The 12,610-nt window shown below is 45.2% G+C and overlaps 1 long non-coding RNA gene across 3 annotated transcripts; it reads right to left on the reverse strand.

Annotated features, from left to right (window-relative positions):
* Positions 1-6,318: 6,318 nt before the first annotated feature.
* On the reverse strand, positions 6,319-8,521 carry LOC136456040 (uncharacterized). Of its 3 annotated transcripts, none has more exons than XR_010759327.1 (4): positions 8,381-8,521; positions 7,694-7,832; positions 7,227-7,300; positions 6,319-6,779 (listed from the first exon to the last, which is right to left on the reverse strand). It is a non-coding gene; the product is annotated as an uncharacterized lncRNA (long non-coding RNA). The 3 variants fall into 3 exon arrangements; XR_010759328.1 differs by having other exon boundaries at positions 7,193-7,300; XR_010759326.1 differs by lacking the exon at positions 7,227-7,300.
* Positions 8,522-12,610: the final 4,089 nt, after the last annotated feature.

Genomic DNA, 12,610 nt, shown 5'->3' on the forward strand with positions numbered 1-12,610 from the left:
ATTTCACTTAGTAATTATTTATCAATTTTGGTCTACTGTATTTGCAAGCAACAATGTAAACCGTTCATGAATGAATCTGGAAAGCAGAGGCATACGGAATATTCAAAATGAGGCGGAGTCACTGAACCATCCGAGTCTTTGATTTTTTTAGGACCTTTGTTAGGAGGGGGGGCATGCTTGCTTGGGCGGGGGCAAAAGTACCTTTGTTAGGCTATCTCCAACATGAGATCCATTACGGATCCCAAAACTAAAATAGGTCTCTAACATAATACCTACAGCCTTCAACACAGTACCAATATGGAAGATCCATTTTAGGTGATAGAAGAGGCATAATCTAAATTTAAGCATCCTCTCTCCTGAAGATCCATTTGCAGGAAAAGTTATCTTTTGAGTCTTGTTGTTGGAGAAGACCAAAAATATGTATTGAAACATTTGCCTGTAACGTTACCTAAAGGACGAATGGGCCTTATATTTTGGATCATGATTGTTGGAGACAGTGTTAGGATGCATACAGTATAAGGTGGCTGGCCATCACTCATAGAAACACTGCTGAGACGTCTGTGTGTAAGGACAATTATGTTTGCTGCCAGCTGTAGATTCCAATGAGGTCGTGCATGTGTGGACAAGTCTCTAAAGGTTGATGGTTACTGCTCATGACCATGGCGGGTTACTGCTCATGGCGTCCAGGTTCACATGCTTCTCCATACAGAAGTCATTCTACTTTTTTTTGTCTAGTAGCTTCTCTTTTGTCTCTCTATTTCATTTTGTCAGAGACACCTTCAATATTGATAATGGAATCTTCGATGTCACTGTACTCAAGTGGCATAATTATGCATGGTTATACATCAATTATACTTCACTGAGAAAAGAGCATGTAGAATGGGTGTGCAGACCTTCGAGTGATCGGTAGAGTACGCAGACCTCGATATTCAGTCCTTTTCTTTTCATCTTTGTTTTAGTAGGGTACTGTGGTTTCCTTTTTGTTGTTCAATGCCCTAGCCTTCGAACACAAGGTTATCGCACGAGCAAAGTCAGATGCGAAATGAAGTGAAGGGAAAATGTATTGAAAAAATGGACAATTTCATTGATCTTGGTTTCCTCCTCTTTACACTCCCCCGACAGGGGTTATTTATACACGCCCGTAGGCTTGTCTCTGGATAAGAATGCCCTTCCAACTACTACACATTTGGGGAATATTCCCCGACGCCATAGGCTTGCCCATCATTCGGAGTTGCCGCCCGCCTCAGGTAACGCCGACCCCGGGGGTCCCGACCGGCCCTGCTTCATATCGCTTCCCGGCCGACCAGGCCCCGGTGAACGGTAGCCGCCGGCACCGTGAAGACGGTTGGCTACTTCTTCAGCAAAACCTGCAAAACAATTAAATGGGTCACCAAGGATTATTCACCCAGGCGAATAGCCCTAGTCGATGCAACACCACCGGCCAAGCTTTCCCGGGCCAAGCTATTCCTTTCGTCGAGGCGAGAAGACCGTTCCTCGCCTGACGGCGTCATCGCCCCATTCGCCTAAGCGAAATGACCGGGCCGACCGTGGATCACGGGCAACATTGGCGAAAGGGTGCTGTTGAATCTGCTGTTGTCCTGTTTTGGCTGAAAGCCCCGTGGCGCAAAGTCTTGCCCTTCTTCTTATATGCCTTGTCATTTCGCCCGAGCGAAACGCTAGGTGCGCCTTTCCTCGCGGTAGTCTTGGCCTTCCACTTATACGTTTTGCCATTTCGCCCGAGCGAAATGTTGGGCGCGCCTTTCCCCGCGGCTGTCTTGCCCTACTGCTTACATGTTTTGCCATTTCGCCCAAGCGAAATGCTGGGCGCGCCTTTACTCGTGAAAGTAGGGCGGTGTCCGGGACCCGGCTGGGGTGCCCAAAGGCCAGCCCTGCCCCCAACATTAGCCCCTCGACATCGCACGAAGAGGCTTTTGATCTCCGCGTGGATGCCTTACGTTATTAAAGGAGCGATGCGCCATGGGGCTCGGACGCCATCCTTGGCGAAGGGCAGAGATCCGCAACGGTGGGCGCACCAACGTGGCATAAGGTAATCGAGCTTCTTTTTTTAGGCCACCATTTTCTATTTTTCGGTTTTCGTGCTTAAGTTACTATTTCTCGAAAGTCAAACCGCCGTGGTGGTTATGTGAACTATCGCGCCGGTTCCTCGAGGCTTGCGCCGCATGGCGGGGCGCCTATATAGCCCTCCCCCGAGTCAGGAGAGCCGTGCGCGCTCGTTTTTCCCCTGGCCCCATTCGAGAACCAAACTTTCGCTTTTCGGCTTTTCGCCCAGTTTGCTCGGTTGCTTGCTCGCATTCACCGGGGATCCACTCTTCGCAGAATTCCTCACAGGTTAGTTTTCGCTTCTTGTTCGCTTTTACTTCCCTTTGTGCACTTGTACTATTTTAGCATTTTGCTCCTTTCGCTTCTTTACTATTTTTGGTTTTTGGGTTTTTGTATGTAACTCGCTTGAATAGATGTCAAGTGAGTCGTCGTCTGGTGACAATTTGTCCAGCGGGAGCTCATCTGACGGCTCTAGCTTGGGATCTCGCACCCGTTCGCGAAGCGGATCTAAGAAATTGATGGCTCGATCACCGAATACACAGGACGGTAATTTGAGGGCGAATAGAATGTTGAGGGCGCTCCCACCATCGATGAAGACCTTTTGAAATGCACATGTCCTTGATGATGGGATCCAGGACGAGCGGGAAATGCCCTAGATATGGGATGTTCGACCACTGGTCGCCCCTGGAGAAGGTGATCGGGTGCTCTGACTAGTCAAGGTACTTGGGATCAGTAATGGGGCCATCGTATGTAGCGACCGACATGATACGTCGGGCTACAAGCTTTTGCTCGCGCTTGTCCTCGGAGGTAGCTCTCACACCGATGATGGTGGCGATGGTCTTGGTGGCGTCCTGGTAGACAGGACCCTTGCTCTTGTCTTGATCTCCGTCTTGGCCGTCTTCGGTCTCGTTGTCGTTACGTAGTGGCCTTTTTGATGGTTCACCGCGGAACGCTTTCTTCAGGCCTCTACACTCTCCCATGGTGTGCTTGGCGTCCTTGTGGATAGGACACGGACCGTCCATGAGCTTTGCGTAGTCAACGTTGTAGGTGCGCTTAGTGCGGGTGTTAGCGGCGTTGACGGAGTTGTCAGGCCGGGAGTGGTGGCCTTGTCCGCCTCTCGAGCTATCTAGGTGGTCATCACGCCATGCTCGCGGTCGTCTTGGCGATGCTCATGATCATCATGGAGGCGGTCACTATCATCGTGGCGACGGTCGCCATCGTCGTAGCGCCTCTCCTCGTGGCGATCGTCGTCGTGGCGTTGGTGTCGATCAGGGCAGGCAGCCCGTTCGGCTTCCTCGGCGTCGGCGTAGCCGTTTGCAATTTGTATCAGCTCGCCGATGGTCGTGGGCCTCTTGCGGTATAGCTTTTCACGGAGCTGTTCGTGCTAGAGCCCCTTGGTAAATGCAGCGATTGCCTCAGCATCGCTGATGTTGGGGACAGAGTTCCTTGTCTCCGAGAAGCGCCTGATGAAGTTATACAGGGACTCCCCGGAGGTCTAGTGAAGCTTCTCCAGGCAGTGGCGGAGCTACAGGGTATGCACCGGCATACCCTGCAATTCCGGCAAGAGATGCAGTATATATACGTATTTATATATAAAAAAGAAAAAAAATCCCTCCATCCGTATGTACTGGGGTGTGAGAGCTAGTCGAGCCTGAGCGAGACAGGCCATGAGCGTCAGGCCCACGCGGGCACGCGGCCCATGCGGCCAGCAACGGAGAGTTGGAGATGCCATCACGCCAATACGGATCAAGCCGAGGGCCGAGGCGGCGCCGTATTGGTTCGACTTCGAGTTCGAGTCTTCGACGCTGGACGGTTCGTCTACTGATCTACATCTACATCACGATCACAATCACGATCACGATCACGATCACCGAATCACGCGTACTGGTGCGCCTACGCCCGACAGATCTCTCACGCCATCCGCCTTCCACCGTCGGCGCTCTCCTGCGGCCCGTCGTTCGCCCTTCCCTACGAGTCTACGACCGCACCGGGCACTGGCATGTAGGTGAATTTTGATCAGAATTGTTGAGCTGAGATTCAATCTTTGTTCTTCGTATTTTTGTAAAAAAATTCATGTGTACTTTAATTGCTAATTGTTTATGCTAAATCATAAAATCATTCATCACGCAGCGAGGTTGAGGATTTGTCCTAACATCAGAGGTGATCTAGATTGATCTTTTGTTCAGTACTCATATCATGTGAGTGATCCATAATCGCATGTGAGAGTTCAACCATGCAAGCGCAATTTATTTAATTATTTGGCACTGTATTCTTTGTAATATTTATGCAGTTATGAAGAGAAACGGGGACATTGCATCTCTTTTTCAGAAGCATGCAGCAAAGAAGAAGGCTGCGGCAGCTGCTACTACTTCTAATCCTGATCCGATTGAACATGTGGTGGAAGAGCAGATTCATGAGAGAGTAGTTGAGGAAATTGTAAATCCTATGCCACCGCCACAACCGTCTTCACTGCCACGAGTTTATAACACCAATCACCTTCCACATGATCCAGGTGAAAGACATCCTATTCTAAAATATCCTGTTAATGATCAAGATGCAATTCGAAGAGCATATATTATTAAAGGTCCATTCAAACCTTTTGCACATGATTTTCCAAAAAGAAAGATTTCAGATAGGGATCGGGGATTCAACTATTATTGGATGTATAATAATGATTGGCTTGAGTATAGTATTAAGAAGGATGTTGTGTTTTGCTTCATATGCTATTTGTTCAAGAAGGGTACTGGGTCAAACACATTTACTGTTGATGGCTGGAAGAATTGGAATATAGGAGAGAAAGCATTTCGCAAACATATGGGTTCTAAGGCACATACTGCAGCTCAAGAGAGATATATTGGCTTTACAAATCCCAAGGTAGCAATTGATTATAATATTGAGAAGTGGAGTGACGAGGATCTTCATCTTTATAAAAAAAGATTGACTTATTCACTTAGGTGTATCAAGTTTCTTTTGCATCAAGGGTTGGCGTTTTATGGACATGATGAAAGTGAAGAATCTAGCAACAGAGGGAACTTCATTGAACTTTTAAAATTTCTTGCCGGAAATAGTGAAGAAGTGAACAAGTATGTTTTGGACAATGCTCCAGGTAACTGTACCTTAACTAGCCCAGACATACAAAAGCAAATTATTCACTGTTGTGCCCTAGAAACTAGAAAGAAAATAATTGAAGAACTTAGTGATGAGCCCTATGCAATTTTAGCTGATGAGTCTAGTGATATACCACATAAAGAACAACTAGCTCTTTGCTTGCGTTATGTTGATAAATTGGGAAGGCCATGCGAGCATTTTATTAGAGTTGTTCATGTATATTATTCTTGGATATACAAATGAGTTATCTGAGTGTTTGCAAAGAAGGGACCAAGATATTCTTAATGCAATATCACTTGTTAATGTGGCAAAGAAAAGAATGCAAAAATTGAGGTTAATATGGAGTTGTTGTCTTGTATGTCGGCCTTCAGTCCTTCCAAGTCATTTGTTTCTTTTGATGCACAGAAGCTATGTAGACTAGATGAGTTCTACCCAAAGGAGTTCTCAAATAATAATTTGCTCAAACTTGAGTTGCAGCTAGATAATTATATTGATGACATGAAACATGATGATAGCTTCAAAGGTCTAGACAATATTGTTGATCTCTCAGTTAAGCCTGTTGAAACAAAGAGGCACAAAGTGTACGATATGGTTTATGAGCTCCTCAAATTGGTATTGCTTCTACCTGTGGCAACGGCAAGTGTTGAAAGGGTATTTTCTGCAATGGTTTTTGTAAAAACAAAGTTAAGAAATAAGATGGGAGATAGTCTTCTGATAACTGTTTAGTCACTTTCATTGAGCGGGATATTTTCTTTGAAGTTGATGAAGATGATATAATCAATACATTTATGTCCCTTCGAAAGCGTCGAATAAAATAGTCACAAAAATAGCATTGTAAGTCTCTGGTTCTCTTTTATGCCTTATTTCAATTATTGATATGGCTTTTGAACTATTTATACTATACTTAGTGGATGGTTTGAACTTAATCCATGAATTTAAGCCTTATTGTGTTATTTAGTGCATATATACTGAATCATGTTGTCAATTTTACAATTATTATAGAATTGTTGAAATGGATTTACCGAATTATATATGAAATTTTTTTAGCGGCATACCCTGAGACAAAATCCTAGATTCGCCACTGTCTCCAGGTCGTACTTGGTGCCGGGCTGCTCGCATGTAGCCATATAGTTCTTGGTGAAGACACATCACAGAAATCAAAGCACTGCTTCATGTGTGATGGCAGGTCATCATAACTGAGCTTGAGAATAGGCAAGATTTTATCTTCCTTGTTATGGGCGATGCTTTTGCTTACGACAGCCTTCCATTCTCTTGGACTTGCCTTGCCACGTAGCACAGATCCTAGTGCATTCGCAGCCAAGGGAGATCCTGCACATCTCCGGACAACACCATCAATCAAGGCCACTGGTAGCTTAGTTGGCCTATTCTCTTGCGAACCGAATGCTTTAGTCTCAATAATTTTCTTTTTGAGTTCATCATCCAGAAGTGCAATAGCATGGGCTTCAACTGTACCCATTAGTTTTGCAACTCCTTGCTTGCGAGTTGTTGTCAATACGGCACAACCGTTCCCACCATGCTTAAGGCTGACTTTTAGCTTTTCCCACTTGTCACCGTCCTCATTCCAGACGTCGTCCAACACGATAAAATACCTGTGTGACAAATATTCCTGGCATTAGTGCGTGGAGGGCACAAGAGATTGCAAGTTTTTTTTTACAGGCTAGCGCAACACTAATACTGGCATTAGTGCGTGTGACAAATATGGATGCCCGTGCTCATTGTTTGCTAGGTTCTGATGCACAGTTTATTGTTTTTTTTACAGTAGGTCCTTCTTGGTTGTTGAGTAAAACTTTATACTCGCGTCGTTTAAATATTGCACTTGTTTGGGCGTGTATGCAGTCGCACGTTGCCTTCTCTTAATTTAATTAAATATGTGGTCAGGCACGTTCGCGGATAGGTTTACTCTAAAAACAAATATATAAACATATTATATGATTAGATATCATGAATATTAATATTTTTTATATATTTAAGTTTGAGATTGATTGATTAAAAAAGGCCGTACAATTTGCAGTGGCATGATTACTCCTCCCACGTACCAGGCGCATTAACCATACTGATAAGCCCAGTCATTCGCTATGAAAGCACGCCAGAGTGTACTTCTAATTTGCAACTGAGAGGCACCATGATAAAATGGAGACAGTATTAGTTGTTTGTTAGGGAAGAGAGCACGTGTAAATTATATTTCTTGATTTCATTTGGCTTCCACTGTGTTTGAAATCATGTGAATTCAGGCTCCGGTTTCCATCCAATGACGAAGATGAATCAAGAGATTGTGAAGTAGCTAAAGTTCACTAGTTCAGTCCTACCAGGCTACGACGATTTCACTTAGTAATTATTTATCAATTTTGGTCTACTGTATTTGCAAGTAGCAATGTAAATCGTTCATGAATGAATATGGGTAGGTATGTCCATGCCGGAGCAATTGGGTCACTCTGCATGCTGGATTAGTCTAGATATTCTTTCTTTTATCCGGCAACAACTTGAAATTATGAACGTTACATACCAGGAAGGATCGGAGGAGCAGGATGGTTTCAAAAAGGAGATACTTGAAATTACCCAAGGCATTACAAGTAAGTATACTGGGTCCGGGAATCATATTGGAAAGCAGAGGTGTACCGAAGATTCAAAATGAGGCGGAGTCACTGAAACATCCGATGGTTATGTGCGTGGATCATAACAATCTCAAGGACTGAGTCGGTTTTTTGGGGGGCAAAAGTAATCTTTGTTAGGATGCATGCTTGATTTAGTTGCTTTAAACAGATAACCATCACACGTAGAAACATACGGCCAAGCATTAGGAAGGAGCAAAGAAGACCCAATTTAATCTATAAATTCTCCCAGGACTCGTCCTCTCCTGATTCATCATATCTTCAGGGCAGCAGTATTTAACCACAAATGATGGTCTAAAGGACTGTAACACCCAACACCAACGTCTCGATCTGAGGTGGTTCTGAGTAAAGACTTAGGTCCGTTTGGTTGGGCTTTTGGCTTTGGCTTTTGGCCTCAAAAGCCAAAAGCTCAACCAAATGGGTTGTTTTTTCGGCTGCTTTTTCAGAAGCAACTGTTTTTTCGTAGTACATTTTTTTAAAGCTAATTTAACCCTGCTTTTGGCTTTTGGCTTTCTACTTTTTGAAATTGGCGAAATAAAAAGCTCACCCTTAACCATTATCGTGGCTTTCAACATAGTCACATGGACTTGCTGCGTGCGTTGTCGACAGCAGTACTGATCGAAAACACTGCTGAGGTGTCAGTGTGCAAGGACAATTATGTTTGTAGACTCCAATGAGGTCGTGCATGAGTGAACAAGTCTCTTAAGGTTGATGGTTACTGCTCATGACCATGGCGGGTTGATAATGATTACAAGGACAGAGGCTCCGGCACCATACAAGCACTTAGCAAGCCGAATCAACCAACCTGTGTGCAAGAAATTCGTACCTGCAATTCACTCCTACCGGGGAGCCGTAAAACGTCGAGCAGCCAGCGTACAACCTCCCCTACACGCCGTCTTCTCGCCCCACCCGGCACGGGTAAGCGACCACAGAGGGAGCTTCTGAGAAACCTCCCCACGGCGACCACAGAGGGACCTTCAGCCACTGCAGCGTCGAGCTCCCCTCCCTCCGACGAGCTCCGCGGAATCCCTCTCCCTTCGCCACACAACCGTCCGCCCACAAGCTACGCCGGAGACGACCCCACCGGCCTCGCTGGGAGGGCGTGGCGGAGGAGAACGCAGTCGCCCGCTTAGTTGCCCGTCTAGAGACCCGTGGATATCCTGGACTAATCAGCGCAGAAGGCGAAGGATTCGCGCGCGTAGAAGGCGCCACCACCACGGCCTGTCCCTCCACGGTCCACGCTCCGCACTTGTGTACCTACAGCGCCGAACTGTCGGTGCCGTGGATGGTGGCTGAACTGAAGCAACTCCGCTCCGAGGCTCCGGCGCCTGACGAAGACGCGACCGGAGAGCCACTGCTCATCACCATGGTGGGTTAATAATGATGACAAGGACAGAGGCGTCCTACTGAAGCACGCGGTGTGAAAAGAGTAAAGCCTATTTTCCAATCTTCAACGATGGGCTTACTACAAAGCCAGACACTAGCTACTCCCTTACCAAAGAAACGAGGTAAAACATACAACCTCATAGCAATTTTGCCTTGATTTCCTCACATATGCCGCTTGCGTGGAGCGGTTTTGATATGTCAGCTAATGGTTTCAAAAGAAAGGTTGAAATATGAAAATTGAACTTCAATGGTAGTTAAGATTGAAATCTAGATGCCACCTTAATAGAATTTTGTTCATCTACAAATTCTAATATATTCTTTTGATAGTCTATTTAGAGTAATCCTAAGTAAAAGATTTTTACTTTTGCCACCGAATTTTTGTAATAGTAAGATTATAGGCTAGTAGTCTTTCTGGCAAGCTCACTTACAAAGAAATGCAGAACACATCAACTCATGGGAAGGTAACATCAAAGGTGTGAGTGTATTCAGGGGCGGATCCAGTGGTGGGGCGGGGGGGGGGGGGGGGGGGGGGGCTCAAGCCCCCCCCTACCCAAACCAAATCAGTGCAAATTACTGTAGAGCCCCTATGAATTTTTAGGCAAAGTTTATAGTGTAGGGGCTGAGGCTTAAGATCGAGCAGCTGCGTTGTTCAGTCCCCCCTAAAATATTTCCTGGATCCGCCGCTGAGTGTATTCCACTGGAAAGAGTATCAATATATCCTGGTCTCCGTATCCATTTGATGTGAGAATAAATAGTGTTACATCTCTTGGTTATTAAGGAGAAATATCAGGTATAAAATTATATTGCCTTCAACAACTTGCATCTGTGCCTATATGGAAATTTAGTCCCTGGAGAGTGAACACCAGAGGAGGAAAAGTATCATTATCCACATGGTGGTTTGGACGCTGACAGTCAACAAGGCACACCATAACACCTGTCCCTAAAATAGATAGGATATGCAATAAGCACTAATAACTCGAGATGATTGTAATTAAGACCCAATAATTTAAGAAATGCTGATGCTACTAACCAGTTTATCAACCTTTCAGGTACTTGGCGTTACTTCCATCTCACTAATTGCTAAAGCTGGCGTATTTCCTTGTCTTTGGCTTCAGTAACTTTGCACCTGGTGATAGCTGATGTTAGGATTTGTCCACAGAAATATAGAGTAACTGAAAAGGCATACAAAGATTCGAGAGTATGGCATCTGAAAGGTATATTGCTATTTAATTGTACCGAGTAATTTCCCAATTCTTTCTAAAACAAAAGGCATACATTGTGCATCCTAGCAGTGAAGTTATTAGGAAAAAAAACGTTATTAACAGGAAAAAAAAAGCCATTTTAGTCATCCCTCAAAGGCTGGGTCCTGATTTTAGAAGTCAATGTTAGTTTCCTGAACTTCAGTTAGTCAAATTTCGTGAGCTAGACAGAAGAAATATCAATTAAATTGACAAGTATAAACTTTCGTTGGCATCTCTGTTGGAAAGGTAACATCAGGGGAATAGAAACATATCCGTTTAATTAAAGTCTTTTAGCTAGTTGTGTCCTTAATTGTTGCGTCTCCATCTGTTCGAGTGTAACGGGATCACTTGGAAATCGGAATACATTTTTTTCTTGTATTTTCTAAATGTTTAAGCCAGCAAGCTACGGTGACAATTCCATAAAGAAAATGAACTTTTGGGGACATTATTGATGCTGTAATTACATCTCATGAGTATTGATCTTTCCCAAGATTTGTGTCGGTGTAGCGGTGAAAAGATCACCTTGGTGTAGCACGGTCACAATATGCCCATATTTATCAATGGGGAGGACACTCAAGATTTTTCTCACAACGTCGGATGGTGACATTTTAGTAAGTCCAAGCACATTGACTTCCTCTACGAGAACATTCAAACGTGAATACATCTCATTAGCATATTCTTTGGAAGCATCTCAAATGAATTTAGCTTTTTAATTACAAAATGATAGTGTTCCGCACGCTCACTCTTGGTTTCCTCATGGAGTGCACAAACGTCCAACCATAGTGCATGTGCGTCTTTGTAGTTCCTTACGCGGTTGAACACATCTTTGCAAAGGCCTTTAAAGATGGTGTTTCGAGCCTTTGTATTCCACTTTTCATAATTAACCTCATCGCCTTGTAAGTGTGTAGCATCCCGAGGTTTTGGGAAGCCTTGTGAGGCGGCTCTAAGTATACCAACATCTAGAGCTTCTAAGTATGCCTCCATGCGGATTTTCCAATATGGAAAGTCATCTCCCTCAAAGATAGGAGGAGGTTCATCCCCGTGAGACATCTTGCTCTAAGCGATTAAGCTTAAAAACGTGAGCACGAGGCTCCGATACCAATTGAAAGAATTAAGATGCCCAAGAGAGGGGTGAATTGGGCTAATTCTAAATTTTCTTGCAATAATTAAAGCCTACGGTTAGCCCAATTAACCCCTTGTGCTTAGAAAAACGTTTCTATTAATCTAACGCACAAAGGACTTGCAACCTATGTTTAGTATTGAATTGCTCAAAGTAAATGCTCAAAGTAAATAGAGAGAGAGGAACGCGGCGATGTTTTGCCAAGGTATCGGAGAGTCACCACTCCCCACTAGTCCTCGTTGGAGCACCCGCGCAAGGGTGTAGCTCCCCCTTGATCCGCGTAAGGATCAAGTGCTCTCTACGGGTTGATTCTTCGACACTCCGTCGTGGTGAATCACCCACAACCGCTCACAACTTGAGTTGGGTCACCCACAAGCTCCGCCAGGTGATCATCAAGCTCCCAATCACCACCAAGCCGTCTAGGTGATGGCGATCACCAAGAGTAACAAGCATGAACTCTCACTTGACCACGCGAAGCCTAATGAGAACGGTGGATGCACACTTTGCTACTCTTGATTCACTAATGAGGCTAATCTCTTGGATTCTTAAATCTCAATCACCTCACTAGGACCTTGCCCTTCTTGGCACTCACAAACGTGTTTCTCAGCTGTTGGAATGAGCAAAAGTGACTCCACACACGAGTGGAGCTTCTATTTATAACACCGGCTGAAAAACGAACCGTTTGTGCCTCTGCGGGGTGACCGGACGCTCCGGTCATGTTGACCGGACGCTCCGGTCAGTTCAACTCGCACACCAGTGTTTGTTGACCGGACGCTGGCAGCGTCCGATCATCACTGACCGAACGCGTCCGGTCGCATTTAACCCTCACTGGAACCTTACTGTACTTGACCGGACGCTGAACCCTAGGGTCCGATCAGTACTGACCGGACACGTCCGGTCGTAGTTTTTCTCTTCTAGAACCTTACTGGAGTCGACCGGACGCTGAACCTCAGCGTCCGGTCACTTGACCACTCAGCGTCCGGTCGCACCAGACGCAATCTCCTTGATCAAATGAACTGACCGGACCCTTCGGCCAGCGTCCGGTCGCACCAGAGCCAACGTCC

Source organism: Miscanthus floridulus, chromosome 6 (assembly GCF_019320115.1).
Source record: "Miscanthus floridulus cultivar M001 chromosome 6, ASM1932011v1, whole genome shotgun sequence".
Taxonomy (NCBI): domain Eukaryota; kingdom Viridiplantae; phylum Streptophyta; class Magnoliopsida; order Poales; family Poaceae; genus Miscanthus; species Miscanthus floridulus.